This window comes from Pleurodeles waltl, chromosome 5 (genome assembly GCF_031143425.1).
Source record: "Pleurodeles waltl isolate 20211129_DDA chromosome 5, aPleWal1.hap1.20221129, whole genome shotgun sequence".
NCBI lineage: Eukaryota > Metazoa > Chordata > Amphibia > Caudata > Salamandridae > Pleurodeles > Pleurodeles waltl.
In genome coordinates this window covers 497,250,154-497,265,642 of record NC_090444.1, presented here as the reverse complement: position 1 = coordinate 497,265,642, position 15,489 = coordinate 497,250,154, and positions in this window count along the sequence as shown.

The following is a 15,489-nucleotide window of genomic DNA, read 5'->3' as shown; positions in this document are numbered from 1 at the left end:
GTAGGGAATGGCCAAATTATGCAGCAGGTTTGAGTAAATTATGTGACAAGAAAATGAAAATTATGCTGCATTATGTAGCAGATTTTTTGATACTATAACTTCATTATTTTATTATTTTTCAAATCTGTTAACATTGCGAGGGTATTGTTGGACCTAATTAGCACCAGTCCAACATCAAAATATAGCAATATAGCAACAAAATATAACCACGGAGAGGGTCTTACACTAAGCAGCAATGCATGTGTTGTATTTTTTGCAAATGTTTGTACCATTCGAGCTAGAAGCTCCATTTTTCTTTTCCTCAAAATCTGCAGATTGCGTGGCAGATGATGGTTTATATAGCAAATGAGTTAAGTATGTTATTATGCAAAAATCACAGCGGCCACACAATTGCATATTTACAGTGGCCCTTGGTATAGTATGTGATTATAATAAAAGGTATATAGGTGCAGATTTGTAGGGGCTATGCTGTAATGATATATAGGTACTGATGCATATTTTTGTCCAAATCTATTTGAACATGTGAAAAAAACAGAGTATTTGTAAAATTAACATAAATTTCTCTTTGCCATTGTGATGATGTAGATATTTGTAGGTAGATCTAATGCAGAGAATCTTTCACCATGGTCTATGTGTTGTTGAGTTGTGGAAGTGAAATATTTTGTAATGGAGTAAATAAGATTATTCTATAAAGAAGGAATTCTAATATGTTTCTTTTTTTCCACAGATCTATTTCTGCAATGGAAGACATTTGAAAAATGCCAAAGATAACACAACCGAAAAACAAAGGGGCATATTTATACTCTGTTTGCGCCGAATGTGCGTCAAAAATATTGACGCACATTCGGTGCAAACCTTGCCCCATATTTAAACTATGATGCCCGACCCCGCAGACCTAAAAAAACCTCTGAGTTCGTCATTTTTTGGATGCGGGAAACCCCCTTGCGTTAATGACATGCAAGGTAGTCGTTCCCGTCCAAAAAATGACTTTAAGGCCTGTGCGCCTTATTTATACTCCTGCGTCATTTTGACACACAGGAGGGGGTGGTAAGTAAAAATGGCGCACAGCCTGATGTGCGCTGTTTTATAACACCTGGGTAAGGACAGGCATTAAGGGACCTGTGGGCTCACATCCATGGTCTCAGTATTACACCCTCTCCCTTTGGAAATAGGTGTTAAAGGCCTGAGAGGAGTAGCCTCTCCTGGCCTCTCGGAATGCTTTGAAGGGCACAGATGGTGCCCTCCTTGCATAAACCAGTCTACACTGGTTCAGGGATCCCCCAGCCCCTGCTCTGGCGTGAAACTGGACATAGGAAAGGGGAGTGACCACTCCCCTGTCCATCACCACCCCAGGGGTGGTGCCCAGAGCTCCTCCAGTGTGTCCCAGACCTCTGCAATCTTGAATGCAGAAGTGTGAGGGCAAAATGGAGGCCTCTGAGTGGCCAGTGCCAGCAGGTGACGTCAGAGACCCCTCCTGATAGGTGCTTACCTGACTAGGTGGCCAATCCTCCTCTGAGGGCTATTTACGGAATCTCCTGTGGGCTTCTCATGAGATAACGAATGCAAGAGCTCACCAGAGTTCCTCTGCATCTCCCTCTTCGACTTCTGCCAAGGATTCACCGCTGACTGCTCCAGGACACCTGCAGAACTGCAACAAAGTAGCAAAAAGACTACCAGCGACATTACAGCACCTAATCCTGCCAGCTTTCTCGACTGTTTCCTGGTGGTGCATGCACTGGGGGCTGTCTTCCTTCATCCTGCACAGGAAGCCAAGAAGAAATCTCCTGTGGGTAGACGGAATCTTCCCCTTGCTAACTCAGGCACCAAACTTCTGCTTCACCGGTCCTCTGGGTCCCTTCCCATCATGATGAGCATGGTCCCTGGAACACAGGAGCTGGATCCAAGTGATCCCAACAGTCCAGTGGTCCATCTGTCCAAATTTGGTGGAGGTAAGTCCTTGCCTCCCCATGCTAGACAGTAATCATGTGTACTGCATGAACTGCAGCTGCTAGGGCTTCTGTGCACTTCTGAAAGGAATCCTTCATGCACAGCACAGCCCAGGTCCCAGCACTCCGTCCTGCATTGCTCAACTCACTGAGTTGACCACCGGCTTTGTGGGACCTTCCTCTGTAGTGTTGAGATGACCGCCATGCTCATTTTTCTTGAACCCGTGTTCAAATACTTCTGCGGGTGCTGCCTGCCTCTGCATGGGCTCTATGTGTTGCTGGGTCCCCCCTCGTCACCTCTTCCAAGTGGTGACCTCCTGGCCCTTTCTGGTCCTGGGCAGCACCCTTTATCTTCAAGCGCAACCTTTGCAGCTAGCAAGGCTTGTTTGCAGCCTTTCTGCATGGAACCAACTCTGCATCCTCCAGCATGCTGTGGGACATCTTCTGTGCAAAGGAGAAGTTCCTGGCTTCTTCCGTTGTTGCAGAATCATCAGCTTCTTCCACCAGGAGGCAGCCATTTTGCACCTTCATCCGGGGTTTAGTGGGCTCCTGCCCCCCTGGACACTTTTGTGACTCTTGGACTTGGTCCCCTTCCTTTACAGGTCCTCAGGTCAAGGAAACTGTCTTCAGTGCTTTGCAGTCTGTTGTGGTCTTTGCAGAATCTGCTATCACAACATTAGTGTGTTTCTGGGGAAGCAGGGTAACTTTACTCCTACTTTTCAGGGTCTTGGGGTGTGGTATCTTGGACATGTTTAGTGTTTTCTTATAGTCCCAGTGACCCACTACACACTACACTAGGCGTGGGGTCGCTAAGTGGTTCGCATTCCACTTTCTTAGTATATGGTTTGTGTTGCCCCTAGGCCTGTTGCATCCTAATGTATTCTGTGATGTTTGCACTACTTTTCTAACTGTTTACTTACCTGATTTTGGTTTGTGTGTATATTTTGGGTATTTTCCTTACCTCCTAGGGGAATATATCCTCTGATATATTTTTGACACATTGTCACTAAAATAAAGTAATTTTAGTAACTCTGAGTATTGTGATTCATCTGATATAGTGCTATATGATATAAGTGGTATAGTAGAAGCTTTGCATGTCTCCCAGTTCAGCCTAAGCTTCTCTGCTATAGCTACCGCTATCAGCCTAAGCTGCTAGAATACTACTAATTAACTAATAAGGGATAACTGGACCTGGCACAAGGTGAAAGTACCATCAAGTACCCACTATAAGCCAGGCAAGCCTCCTACAGTACACAGTGTGGGTTTTTGTCAATGCAGTGTTAGTAATTGTGCCAACAGTTATTATTATCGAAGAAAAGTGCTGAAACATCCCGGTGTTCTTCTACCACTCCCGTGCCCATATCAGAAAGCGAGATTCATTTTCAAAGAAGTTGAGTGCACTAACTCTACTATCACTCTGTCAACAACGACCTCCCCCTGTGATACAGGGTGCATGACTTTCTCTTCCACTCCCCCTTTCCTTTTGCGACACATGCTGGTGTTTCTGTGTCCACCAGGCAGTGCCAAGAGGTGTTCCAGGAGGTCGGGGGCATACTATTGCACCTGCAGACATCCTGCTTTTCAGGTGAGTGGCCCCATCTCGACAAACAGAAGGAGAATCAAAGTACTGAAACAAAAATAAATTGTCAAGTATATAGTTGATATGGTATTTGACTTGAAGAGGAAATGTTTCATTTTGAAAATCAATCGGCTGAGAGACTTGGAAAAAATAGTGTTGGGTATGAAAAGATGCAACCAAAGGAAAAGGTTTGTTAATAAAATAATGCTTGTAAAATATTTAGTGGAGAATGGAAGCATACATCCAGCACAGAACCGTACTTTAACGAAGAAGCATATTTGCAAGAGATCACATTAGTACATGCAGTGGATTCAACTGGTCCATGTTATGAAATGAAGGAAGGAACTCCAATTGAAAAAGGGAACATTTTTCTTAGAGATAAGGAACAGTTGATAGATGAAGATGTCCGGGGGGGCGTACACAGGGCCCTCTTTACCAGTGGAGGTGTATCAGTATTTGTAGGATTCTGCAACAATCTATTGATTTCTTATGAACGATTGAACGTGAATTTCCAAGTAGAACTTCTAGGAGAAAATTCAATCCTTGCAAAGTAAAACATCTAACACAATTGCAAGGACATTCTTTAGCATGTTTATCAAGGAAAGTGTCCCAGAGCACTTTTCTTGTATTTGACAACTGAGAGAGAGACAAGCCTGGAGCACCCACTGGATCTGATCCACAAAACACCATTACCCATATGCCATCCACACACCTCCCAGCACACACCCCAACACATCAGCCCACACACCCTCACACACACCTCTTACACTGCACCCATGGCACCTCAACGACATCCCAGATTATCTGCGGAGGAGCTAAGGGTCATGGTGGAGGAAATCATCTGGGTAGAGCCACAGCTATTTGGATCACAGGTGCAACAGACATCCATTGCTAGGAAGATGTAGCTATGGTGTAGAGTCGTGGACAGGGTCCTCCCCCAGCTGCATGCCATCACATACTCCCACCCCTACCCTCACCCCATCACCCCACCACCTCACATACACCACACCATCACAACCCACCCCTCACAGTACCCAACACTGCTTGCAACAACAATGCATGGTCACAACTCACAGTCCTGCATGGACACCCATCACCACAGCATGCATAGTAGTGGCAATCACTTAGCCAGCCAAATGACAACTCACACAAGCCAAAGCTGCCTTGGTAATAACAACCATTGAGGGAAACACACCCATGCACAAGGTGTCACACGCAGTAACAATAACACTGCATTTACATACCCACAGGACCCCCACACAACTTCACCGGAGAGGAGGTGCCAGCAACATCCAGTCCACCCCCAGAAGAGGCCCACAGTGATGACAGCAGCTATGCATGCCTGGATCAGGATGCCCAACCTGGCCCATCAGGGACCTCTGGACAGTTGGTGACCCTGCCACAGTCCCATACCACCACAGAGCCTCCCCCCTCAGGAAACACCAGCACAGCACCCACCCAGCGGACCCATCCCTCTGTCCCCAGGACACGTCAATCAGCATTGTGTCCACCACTACAGGGACCCCAGGCAACCTCACAAACACAGGACGATCAGGGACCTGGGGTCAGTGGCACTGGGCACACGGTTCAGGGGACAGAGGCACAGGACAACAGGGAAGCTAAAAAGACTGCTGTGTGACAGGGGGAGGACAGGCCCAGGGAACCAACTCTCCATGAGGCACTCACCAACATCCTGGGACCATACCACCATTCCCAGGAGACGATGGGCCAGATACTGGCCAAGCTGCAGGAGACCCAGCGGCTACAGGAGGGACAGTACCTGGGGATCAGGGAGGACCGGAGGGACATCCACACCACCCTGGTCACCATTGCAGGAGTGCTGACAGACATGGCCAACACCATGAGGGAGGCAGTGGCACACCAAGGGGCCCCTGACACTAGCCACAAAGAAGAACAGCCCTCCACCTCTGCCGACGCTAGTGTCCAGGAGGCCCTGTCACAGGAACAACAGGCCACCAGCACTCCTCCCTCTGTAGAAGAAGAACTACCATGCAAAAGGTCCCTGTGATCCAGGCAGAAGCCAGAGAACATTGCCAAGACCCCCGCCAGGAAATAGGACTCCCCTGATTGTTACCCTTGTGTCCCACTCTGTCACCCTGTCCACTTTAACTGACATTGCTCCATTTCCTATTCCCACTTGGACAATGCACCTTTGATACCAATAGACTGGACTCTATCCTGGACATTGCTCCACCATCAACCCAGCCCATTGCAATACCTCCTACACTTATTATCACAGAAACAAACACCCTTGGAACAAATACAAGTATGGAGTCTGTCAATTGATTGAAATATGTATTAGTTTAACAAGCTGTAAACATTGCAATTCAAATGTACAGTTATATTTACATAGGTATGACCTGTAGTGGGAAGCAGTAAACACACCAGGAGCCAGAGTGGGGCACAGATATCTGAAAATAGAGATGCCAAAGTGGACATAGAAATAAGGGACATCAGGCTGCCATGTACAATGTCCAACACAAAACTGTAATGGAAGGTAAAGTTACAGTGTCTTACCTGTGTGTCACTGGAAGTACTGCTGAATTATTGTAGTTCTGTTGTCCACATACTCTTCCTCTGCCTCCTCTTTGTCACTGTCCACAGGCTCCACAGTTGCCACACGACCATTCCCAGGCTCATCCTCCTGCAGAAAAGGCACCTGGCATCTCAAGGCCAGGTTGTGCAACATGCAACATGCAACGATGATCTGGCACAATTTATTGGGTGACTAGTACAGGGATCCACCTGTCAGATGGAGGCACCTGAATCTGGCCTTCAGGAGGCCAAAGGTGTGCTCAATGATCCTCCTTGTTTGCCCATGTGCCTCATTGTAATGTTCCTTTGCCCTTGTCCTGGCATTCCTCACTGGGGTCAGTAGCCATGAGAGGTTGGGGTAACCAGAGTCACCTGTAAATATCGAGGGATACCTGTTTGCCACACACTCACCCTTAGGGCCAACCCCACACCCATATAAATGCATAAAGTGGGCAGGGACCATGGACTCACCTATTAGCCACACCTGGTGCCTCTGGAGTTGAGCCATCAAATATGGGATGCTGCAATTCCTCAAGATAAAGTCATTCACAGAACCATGATACTTTGCATTGACATGGGACCACCAAACACACCTTCAGAGAGTGAAAGCTCTTTTACTTTCTGAAAACCTGGTCATTTGTCCGTGGGGAACACAATGGCAATATGTATACCATCAATGGCACCAGTGATATTGGGGATATGTCTCAGTGCATATAACTCAGCCTTCACTGTGGCCAAATCCTCCACCTGGGGGAATACGATGTAGCTGCACATGTGTTTCATCAGGGCAGACAACACTCTGGTCAGTAGGTTAGAGAACATAGGCTGTGAGATCCCTGATGCCATGGCCAATGTCGCTTGGAAGGAACCACTTGCCAAGAAATGGAACACTGACAGGACCTGCACTAGAGAGGGGATACCTGTGGGGTGGTGGATAGCTGAAGTCAGGTCTGGCTCCAATTGGGCACACAGCTCTTGGATTGTGGCCCTATCAAATCTGTAGGTTAGGATAATATGCCCGTCCTCCATTGTCACCAGGTCCACCAGGGGTCTGTACATGGGGGGGATGTCTTCATCTCCTATTCATTCTCAGTGGTTGAACTCTAGGTTGAAAAACAGTGAGCAAAATGTCATATTCAAACATATACTCAGATTAATATGCAATTTTTGGTTTTAGAGAAACAGTATGTGAACTTGTAAGTCAGCTGATCTGCCTATGTTTGCAGTGATGCAGTTAGGTGCCATGGCCTGTGCCCCCCTGAAATGGCGGCAGCCTAACCTGTGAGGAGGGACAAGTGGAAATTAGGTAATTCCGCTGGTGTTGTGCGCTAGTGCGGTCAGCGGTTGATGACCACCGATGACCACCGTGCAACACGGCATTGGTTATCATTGGGGCCTACGGGTTCCAGGAGCCAATGGCGATGTGCGCCCGTGGTGACAGTATGCACCGCCACGGACGTGACCACAAGTGCTGCTGTGACCTGTGTCTGGAAGCGACCATGGCTCGAGAGTCTGGGGAAATAGGCCCCTGCCTTCACTTCGGAGGAGTTGGAGAGACTGGTAGATGTGGTCCTACCCCAGTATCGTTTACTTTATGGTCCTCCAGACCAACAGGTGAGTACACTGTGAGCATGATGCGTGGGGCATAAATGTATGGAGTGCTGTGTGTGTGTAAGCCTCGTGTGGGGGGGCTGAAGGGTCCTGGGCATAGTGCTGCATGTATGGTGGTCAATGTCTGTGCGTAAGGGGATGTGAGGGATATGGCGGGCCATGAGTATGACTGTCGGGGCACTCTGACTAATACCTTTTCTGCTGTATTTTTTCTGCCGGGCAGCACCCATTAGAAAGAGGGTATTTGGCTTGCCATCACCAAGGAGGTGCAGACCCTGGGGGTCTTTGACAGGTGGAACACTCACTGCCGCAAATGGTGGGAGGACCTTTGCCGCTGGGCAAGGAAGACGGCGGAGGCCCAGCTGGGTCTGGCCTCCCAACGAGGAAGGGGTGCCCATCGTATCCTGACCCCCCTGATGTTCCACATCCTGGCGGTGGCCTATCTGGAGTTGGATTGGCACTTGAAGGCGTCACAGCAGCAAAAGGCGGTGAGTACAGATTCAGATTCTTGACTTTGCACGCGTTAAGGTGTTGCCTGGGTGGGGGATGTGGGCTGTGGGTGCCCCTAGGACAGGGCAAACATGGCAGGGTAGGTTCCATGATGGGCAAGCTCAGATGCACTCCAACCACAATAATGTTGGTGGTCATCTACTACTGGGCAGGGTCCTGTGAATTTCAGGCGTGCAGCTAATGGTGTTAGGCATTGTACCCCATGGGCTGGTGACTAGCATTGTAACTGGTAGTGCACGGCATAGTGCATAGGGCTGTTCCCTGTGAGTTGTGTACACCAACGGTAGTGTTGTTGCTGGCATTGACCAAGTGTAACCTCTGTTTCTTCCCCTCCTCTTTTGTTTTGTCACCCTGTCCTTGTGTGCATTAGCATCATCTGGCGGAGGAGCAGAGGCACCGGAGATGGAGGGAGCTGCATCCCACATAGGCCTGGAGGCCAAATCCACCGACGGTGAGGGCACCTGTGGGACAGAGGGCTAGGGGAGCACCGTGACGGAGACAGGAGGGGACAGTAGTGACAGCGACTCCTCCTCTGATGGAAGATCCCTGGTGGTGGCGGAGATCTCTGTGCCCACCCCAACTACAGGTAAATCCGCCACCCCCTGTACCAGCACTGCCCTCCCAGCAGCCCCTCAACGTGGTTTTCGTGCCTGCTCACCCAGGATGGTAGGCATCTCCTTTGCCCCAGGCACCTCAGGCCCTGCCCCAGTCAGCCCTGCTGCCCTCAGTGAGAAGGCTTTTGACCTCCTGAGATCCCTCTCTGTTGGGCAGTCAGCCATACTGAATGCCATCCAGGGTCTAGCAGGGCATTTGCAACAAACAAATGCATACCTGGATGGCATTCTCTCTGGCGTGGCGGCCCAACAGAGAGCATTCCAGACTCTGGCCACCTAACTGATGGCAGTCATTGTCCCTGTCTCCACCCTCCCCCCTCCAACTTCCTCTACCTAGTTCCAATCCCCTCAACCCCACCCTATCCCAAGCACACCTTCAGACCTGCATTCACCCAAGACAACACACAGAAGTGGCTCAGGCAAACACAAGTACCACACTTCATCCCACAAGCACTCACACAAGCACCATCCAGATGCAGACACACCAACATCTACTGCCTCCACTGTGTACCCCTCCTCCTCCTCATCCACCTCAATCAATCAATCAATCATAGTATTTATAAAGCGCGCTATGTACCCGTCAGGGTTTCGAGGCGCTGAGGGGGGGGGGGGAGGGGAGTGCTGCTGGTTTATCGGTCGAAGAGCCAGGTCTTGAGGAGCCTTCTGAATGCGAGGAGGTCCTGGGTCTGGCGAAGGGATGTGGGGAGAGAGTTCCAGGTCTTGGCGGCGAGGAAGGAGAAGGATCTGCCGCCGGATGTCTTGCGCTGGATTCGGGGTACGATGGCGAGGGCGAGGTTGGCGGATCGGAGTTGACGTGTTGGGGTGTAGAAGTGAAGTCTGGTGTTGAGGTAGGAGGGTCCGGTGTTGTGAAGTGCCTTGTGAGCGTGGGTCAGGAGTTTGAAGGTGATCCTCTTGTCTACCGGGAGCCAGTGGAGTTCCTTTAGGTGAGGGGAGATGTGACTTCGGCGGGGTATGTTGAGGATCAGTCGGGCGGAGGCATTTTGGATACGTTGGAGGCGTTTGATGTCTTTGGTTGGGATGCCTGTGTAGAGTGCGTTGCCGTAGTCAAGTCTGCTGCTGACGAGGGCCTGGGTCACCGTCTTTCTGGTTTCTGTTGGAATCCACTTGAAAATTCTGCGGAGCATTCGGAGGGTGTTGAAACAGGAGGAGGAGACGGCGCTGACCTGTTTGGACATGGTGAGGGCGGAGTCCAGGATGAAGCCGAGGTTTCTTGCGTGGCTGGCAGGGGTGGGTGGGGGTCCGAGGACGGAGGGCCACCATGAGTCGTTCCAGGCCGAGGGGGTGCGTCCGAGGATGAGGACTTCCGTCTTGTCGGAGTTGAGTTTCAGGCGACTGTTGTTCATCCAATCGGCGATAGATTTTAGTCCCTCGTGGAGGTTTGTTTTGGCGGTGAGCGGGTCTTTGGTCAGGGAGAGGACGAGCTGGGTATCGTCGGCGTAGGAGATGATGCTGAGATGATGTTGGCGGGCCAGTTGAGCCATGTAGACGTTGAACAACGTGGGGCTGAGGGAGGATCCTTGGGGGACGCCGCAGATGAGGTTGGTGGCTTTGGAGCGGAAAGGGGAGAGACAGACTCTCTGCGTTCTGTCGGAGAGGAAGGATGAGATCCAGTGGAGGGCTTTATCTTGGATGCCGGCTTCCTGGAGGCGGGTCAGTAAAGTGCGGTGGCTGACGGTGTCAAAAGCGGCTGATAGGTCGAGGAGGATGAGGGCTGAGGTTTCGCCGTTGTCCATTTGATGTCTGATGTCATCTGTGGCGGCGAGTAGGTTACTTCCCAGTAGCGTCTCCACTAACACCTGCATGCACTACATCCTCATCCACTACCTCCATCACCAGCATGCCTATCACTTCACGCCCTTCACTGGCAGTCACCACCCCCACATCCATGCGCAAGTCCCCTTCGTCCTCTCCCACTGCATCTGTGACCCCTCCTCCCAAAGTACACAAAGGCAAGCACTCAGACACCCAACAGCCATCCACCCCACGACAGCATCCAGCCCATGCACCTGCACCCAAACACAGCAGACTGACACCTCCTACAACCACTCCCTACTCCTCCACTTTCAAACCTTCACCCTCTTCCCGCTCCAGTGTCCCTAAGAAGATTTTCCTCGCCACCATTGACCCATTCCATACCCTCCCCCTGTCCTTCACTTCTGGCCAGGGTGGCCAGCACCCAGCCTAGCACCTCAGCCACCCAGTCCACAGCCACTGTGGTTTCTGCAGCTACTGCAGGTGTGAGAGTCTCCAAGGAGGCTCCCGTCAGCACAGCCAGTGTTCCAGCACCACCTGCCAAGGCCAAGAAGGGGCCACCACCTAGCAAGGGCAAGAAGGGGACACCAGCCAGCAAGGAGAAGGAGGCACCACCAACCAGCAAGGGGAAGGAGGCACCACCAGCCAGCAAGTGAAAGGAGGCACCACCAGCCAGCAAGGGGAAGGAGGCACCACCAACCAGCAAGGGCAGAAAAATAACACAAGCTGGCAGAAGCAAGGAGGTACCACCATCTGCCAGGAGCAGGAAGGGGCACACAAAACCAGCCATGGCACTTCAGCCGTTCGAGGCTGCAGGGGAAGGGCTTGAGCCTCCCCCCACCAATGACAGCACCGCCACCTGCACCGCAGCCAGCACCACCACCTGCCCCTCAGGCAGCACCGCCACCTCCACTGCCAGCAGTACCACTGCCAGCAGCAGCAGCCCCAGTGGGCATCCATCCGAGGCTGCAGTGGAAGGGCTGGAAGCTCCCACCACCACTGACAGCACTGCCACCTGCACCGCAACTGCCATCCACTGAGCAACTGTCACCACCGGTGACCAGTGGGTAGTAGTGACTACATGGGCTGCAGTGTGTCCTGGCCCCTGCAACACCTGTCAGTGTGACACCGAGGTGAGAGACTGTTACCTTGCACCCTCCAGGATGAAGCACACTGGGCACAAAGCCCTCTTCAGAACCAGTGGAGAAGCCATCCACTTGAGAGACTGTGGCTTTGCACTCCCCAGGAGCAAGCAGTGGGCAAACCACTCACTTGAAAGACTGTGGCTCTGCACTCCCCTGGAGCTAGCAGTGGGCAAACCACCCACTTGAGAGACTGTGGCTTTGCACTCCCAGGACCAAGCAGTGGGCAAACCACCCACTTGAGAGACTGTGGCTTTGCACTCCCAGGAACAAGCAGTGGGCATGGAGCCCCCTCCAGGACAGTGGCGTTGTACCATCTTCCGGCTGAGGTGCCCCCCGTTCCCCGTCCCCCTGAGTTGCCTGTGTTTTTTCGACCTGATGCCCCTGCAGTGTTCTCTCTACATTGAGGCAGGAGTCAAGTGTGGACTTGGCCTATGTGTTATGGCCCTGTGGGCCACGGACATTTTGGAGTTGGCATTGTCCCTCCTTTTGTATATATTGTACATATTGTTTATTGATTTAAGGACGTATTTATCTAAAATTGTACTATTACACTCATTTTAATCCATTCCTTTTGTCCTTGCATTATGCCTGAGGGTTACGGGTATATATGTGATGTTGTTGCATCAGTTTGTGTGTATGGTGTTGGGGGTGAGGGTGTTGCGTGTTGCGTGTGTGTGTCTCACTCTCTTTTTCTGCCCCCCTCCCTTGTGTGCTAGGTGCAGTACTCACCGTGGTGATCTTCGCCGGCGTTCGTGTTCCTGGTGTATGAGGAGGTACACCAGAATTGGAAAAATGTGCAGCTCGGGTTCCATGGCGTCTTAGTTTTTCCTTGAGTGTCGAGAGGTGAGTCGTTTCCCTTCAGTGTACTGTTTCTGCTGTACTTTTGATGGCGTTAGTACGCCCCCGGAAAAGGTGGCGGATAGGCCTGTTGTAATGCTGTGGGCGGTACATTGTCTTCCGCCTGGCTGTTGGCAGTTACCGCAGCGGTGTTTGTTACTACCCCTGTGGCGGTCGGAGTGTTAATGTGGCTGTCTGTGTTGGCGGTTTCCACCGTGGTCATGATTCAATTTTTTTTTACCGCCAGTCTGTTGGCGGTATTACCACTGCTTTGTCACTGACCGCCAGGGTTGTAATGATGGCCTATGTTTGCATTTGCGGTAGACACGCTCACTATAAGATAAAAACATGAAATGGAGATGTATTTTCAAAAACTGAATGGGAAAACAACGAAAAGTGGCAATAACTTGCAACTTATTTGTGTGTAGAAGAACGTTTTGATTTGTGAATCCGACATTTAATTTGTAAGTACTGCTAAGAAAAGTTAGAGGATCACAGAACACAAGCCAGAGCAGTGTATAACGGGCTACAACCTATAACTATCTCAGGACAAGTACAAGATTTAAATGTGTATGAATTGTCCCTATGCAATCTATACATCCATTTCAAGCAACTATGGCCCTCATTACAACCCTGGCAGTCGTTGATAAAGCAGTGGTAATACCGCCGACAGGCTGGTGGCAACTCCCACCAAATTACGACCATGGCAGAAAGAGCTCAGACAGACAGCCACTTTACCACACCGACTTCCAGGGCAGAATCAACAGGCACCATGCAGTTGCTGCCAACAGCCAGGCGGAAGCTAATGTTCTGCCCACTGTAAAATGACAGCCCAATCCGCCACATTTGCCAGGGCGATACCAACAACATCAAAAGCCTGGCGAAACAGATCTCAGAAGGGAAACAATCACCTTTGCAGCCTCTAGGAAGAACCACGCCGCCAATGAGCCCGAGCTGCAGATCTTCCCAATTCTTTTCTACGTCCTGCTCCACCATGAACACCAACGACAGCGAAGACGACCACGGTGAGTACAGCCGCCTAGCATACAGGGGAGGGGGAAATAAAAGAGAATGACACACACAGACATCATACAACTCCCCCCCAATACCATACACACAAGCAGATGCAGTAACATGACATACATACCCCGTACTCTTCAGGAATAATGCAAGGACAACACGAATAGATGTAAGTGAGTGTCATAATATAAATAAAGTAGAAATACGAAAATGCAATCGAAAAGTATATACATATGTAAAAACAAGGGACACTGCCCAGTCCTCAATGTGTGTGGACCACTGGGCCACATGACAAAGTCCAAGGCGCCACTTGACTCCTGCAACAACACGGGGAGAATACTGCAGGGGCATCAGTTTGGAAATAGGCAGGCACCTCAGAGGGATAGAGAATAGGGGGGCACCTCAGCCTGCAGATGGAACAACACCACTGGTCCTGGAGGGGGCAACATGCCCTGTGCTTGGTCCTGGGGACTGCAAGGTCACAGTCTCTCAGGTGGGTGACTTGCCCACTGGCTCTGGAGGGGGCAACATGCCCTGTGCTTGGTCCTGGGAACTGCAAGGCCACAGTCTCACAAGTGGGTGACTTCCCCACATGATCTGGAGGGGGCAACATGCCCTGTGATCTTCATCCTGGAGAGGATAGGGTGAGTGGGTGTCTTTACCACTGGTTCTGGAGGTGACATTGTGCCCTGTGATCTTCATCCTGGAGAGGATGGGGTGAGTGGATGTCTTTACCACTGGTTCTCGAGGGGGCATCATGCCCTGTGATCTTCATCCTGGAGAGGATGGGGTGAGTGGGTGCCATACCCACTGCTTCTGGAGGAGGCATTGTGCCCTGTGATCTTCATCCTGGAGAGGATGGGGTAAGTGGATGTCTTTACCACTGGTTCTGGAGGGGGCATCATGCCCTGTGATCTTCCTCCCTGGGGGGACCCACTGGTTCTGGACGGGGCATCGTGCCCTATGATGCAGATCTTGGGGAGTGCAAGGTCACAGTCTCTCAGCTGGGTGTCATACCTACAAGATTTGCAGGGGGCAGGCCACACAACAGCCCATGGACGCAGGACTACAGACTGTGTGCTGCCGGTGATGCCTGCTCAGTGGTAGTGCTGCTGATGGTGGCGCTAGTGGTAGGGGGAGACTCCAGCTCATCCCCTGCAGCCTCAGATGGCTGCCCACTGCTGGTGGTGGTGGTGCTGGTGGCAGTGCTTCTGCTGCTGGTGGTGGTGGGGGGAGGCTCCAGCTCATCCCTTGCAGCCTCGGACGGCTGTCTACTGTTGGTGGTGATGGTGCTGATGGCGGTGCTGCTGCTGATGGTGGTGTTGGTGGTTTGGGGAGGCTCCAGCCCATCCCCTGCAGCCTTGGATGGCTGCACCACCATGGTTGGTGGTGGGGGCTCCGACTGATTCCCAGCACCAGGCCCCTTGTCCTTTCCGCCTGCTGGTGCAGGCCCCTTGCCCTTCCTTTCAGCAGCTGGGGGTGGTTCCTTGCCCTTCATTTCAGCAGCTGGGGGTGGCTCCTTGCCCTTTCCTTCAGCAGCTGGGGGTGGCACCTTGCCCTTCCGTGCAGCAGATGGGCATGGCTCCTTGCCCTTCCTGGCAGCACTTGGGACAGGCACCCTTTCCGTGTGGCTGCCTGGTGCCCAGGATCATTTCCCAACACAAGTTGCTGTGGACACTACTGGGCCTGTGGACTGGGTGGCTGAGGTGCTTGCCTGGGTTTTACCCACCCTGGACAGATGTGAAGGACGGGGGAAGGGGTAGGGATGAGGTCAACGGAGGCAAGAAAAAGCTTCTTAGGGACACTGGGGTGGGAAGAGGGAGTGGTTGTAGGAGGTGTCTGTCCGCTGAGTTTGGGTGCAGGTGCATGGGCTGGATGCTGCTGTGAGGTGGTGTGAT